Below are 2,931 nucleotides of genomic sequence, written 5' to 3' on the forward strand. Positions count from 1 at the left end.
GGAAACAATAAAAGCGAACTGAAAGATCACAGCTAGAAAACTACCACGAAAATTAAAAAGATGGAAAAAATCAAAAGGTTGCCACGAAAGGAAAGTTACTTAGCTTGCCGCCTAGTTCTTTCCATTTTTAAAATTTTGAAAGTTTCGAAGAAGATACACACCCACTAGGGGGGACTTTCTCTCTCTAAGACAGAGAGAATTTTCCTCTCATAGTGAGAGACTTGTTAAGAAATGCATATGTTCCCAATAGCTATTCTTTCAAATTCATATAATTCTAAAATTTGCTAGCTCATATAAAATACATCCTTTGTACTACAAAAGAAAGAAAAAAAAAAGAAACATAGCACATTTTCTGAAATTTGGAACAACTCTCAAAATTTTCTTGATAAGAAAACCGACTCTTGAGAGATTTGATTGAGCATCATGGCAGAGAGTGTAGTTTTTTTGCTTAACCAGCTCTCAACCTTGCTTTCCCAGGAGGGGGGGGGGCTTAAATCAGATGTTCAATTCATCAAAGATGAACTCGGGAGCATAAAGGCTTTCCTCAGAGAAGCTGAAGCAAAGCAAGACAATGATTCTCAACTCCAAGAATGGCTAAAGCAGGTTCGAGGAGTTGCTTATGATACAGAGGATGTTCTCGATGATTTTACCTTCCGCTTTGCTCGTGGTTACATGGATGGATTCTGTGGCAAGGTTGGAAAGATCTATAACTCAATAAAGAATCTGAAAGCTCGCCATCAAATTTCTTTGGAGATAAAAGACATCAAAGCCAAAGTTGGAGAGATTTCAGCAAGGCATTAGAGGTACCAGTCCCTATATGGTACTCGAGAAAGAGGCTTCAGCTCTTCTCGTCAGGTGAATGCAAATTTTGACATTCGTTCTCAATCACTCTTCATTGAAGAAGCTCAACTTGTTGGGATTGATAAGCCAAAAGCAGAGCTCATCTCAAAAATCCTTGATGACCATTCCCAATTGAAAGTAGTTTCAGTCGTGGGAATGGGGGGACTCGGGAAGACTACCCTGGTGAAAAAAGTCTATGATGACGATGCAGTGAAGAAACAATTTCAGAGCCATGCCTGGATAAATGTTTCTCAAAATTTTCAGTTCAGGGACATCATCAAGAACATGATCCAACAGTTGTACAACGAAATCAGATAGCCGGTCCCTCCCCATGTGGAATCCATGGATGTTCTTATGCTGAGTGAATTTGTCAAAGACTTCCTCCAAGAAAAAAAGTACATTCTTGTCCTCGATGATGTGTGGAGTATAGATGCCTGGGAAGCTATCAAATGTGTATTGCCTGACTGTAATATCACTAGTTGTGTTGTATTGACAACACGAATAGCTGATGTAGCTTTTGCGTCCTGTTTAATAGCTGATGTAGCTTTTGCGTCCTGTTTAGGATCACTTGACTTCGTCTATAAGATGGAGCCTCTTTCTGATAAAGAGTCTTGGACTCTATTTTGCAATAGAATATTTCAGAGCAATGACTATCCTCCAAATCTAGAAGAAGTTGCTAAAAAATATTGAAAAAATGTGAGGGCCTACCGTTTGCAATTGTTGCAATAGGTGGTGTTTTGGCTCTAAAGCATAAGGGAAAGACAGATGAATGGGAGATGATTCTTCATGGTTTTGGTGGTGAGGCAGATGGAAGTGGTAAACTTGGCAGAATCAAAAGGGTACTCTTGCTTAGCTACAATGATTTGCCTCACTATCTTAAAAGCTGCCTATTATATCTAAGTATCTACCCTGAAGATTATCCAATTGATGTGGATGATATACTTCTGAAATGGATTGCACTAGGATTTGTAGAAAAGGAAGAAGGAATAACATCCACCGATATTGCTATGAGATATATGAAAGAACTCATCAACAGAAGCTTAATCCAAGTTAAATCCACATTGGCCGATGGTAGATTGGATAAATGTGGTCTCCATGATTTTCTACGTGAAATCATTGTTTCAAAATCTAAAGAGCAGAGTTTCACGATTGTAGCCACTAGATATTACACAAGATGGCCTGAAAAAGTTCGACACCTAGCAATCCACAACTTCACTGATAATCCACAAGAAATTAGTATTTTAAAGTGTCTTCAATCTGTGGCAATATTTGGGTATGAAGATCCTCTCACAACTACATTTTTATCCAAGTTTTTATGTGGTGGTCCTAAGTTGCTAAAGGTGTTGGATTTGGAGGGAGCTGAATTGGCCAGTATCCCAAAGCAAGTCTTCAAACTATTTCTTCTTAGGTATCTTATTCTCAAGGGAACTGGAGTTAAAATTATTCCAAAATCTATTGGGAAGCTTCAAAACCTTGAAGTTATAGATCTAACAAGAACCAATGTAACAGAGTTGCCTATGGAAATTCTAAAGCTAAGAAAACTCCATTCTCTTTACTTAGGGGGATGGGGTGATTATTCAAATGAGTATGCAAATTGGGGCTGTAAATGTCCTCTTGGAATTGTAAAGCTTATTTGCTTGGAAAATCTGACTAATATAGAAGTAGATAGTGATAAAATAGTAAGAGAGATTGGAAAGCTCATGCAGCTGCTGCAATTATCCATCTCAAAGCTGAGAAGAGAAGATGGACAGGAGTTGCTCTCCTCCCTCTTGAGGCTGACCAACCTTCGAGAGTTATCCATCTCCTGTATTAAATAAGATGAGACCCTTGATCTCCAACATTCCGTCTTTCCAAAGCTTGGATTCCTCAGACGTCTGTGATTGAAGGGGCGTTTAGAGAGAGTACCGCAATGGGTGACATCACTTCAATCCTTGAGAACCTTGATGTTGATGAACAGTAGGTTAAGAGAAGATGAGAATGTAATGGGCTCCCTTGGGCATTTACCCAATCTGATATCACTTACACTCTATGGTGCTTATGAAGGGGAGACAATATGTTTTAAGGTTGGAGGATTTCAAAAACTCCAGAACT

General features: G+C 38.8%; 1 pseudogene; it reads left to right on the forward strand.

Moving 5' to 3' along the window:
* The first annotated feature begins 423 nt into the window (after nt 1-423).
* Nucleotides 424-2,657, forward strand: LOC113755320 (annotated as a pseudogene).
* Nucleotides 2,658-2,931: the final 274 nt, after the last annotated feature.

This window comes from Coffea eugenioides, unplaced genomic scaffold (assembly GCF_003713205.1).
Source record: "Coffea eugenioides isolate CCC68of unplaced genomic scaffold, Ceug_1.0 ScVebR1_1420;HRSCAF=2267, whole genome shotgun sequence".
Classification (NCBI taxonomy): domain Eukaryota; kingdom Viridiplantae; phylum Streptophyta; class Magnoliopsida; order Gentianales; family Rubiaceae; genus Coffea; species Coffea eugenioides.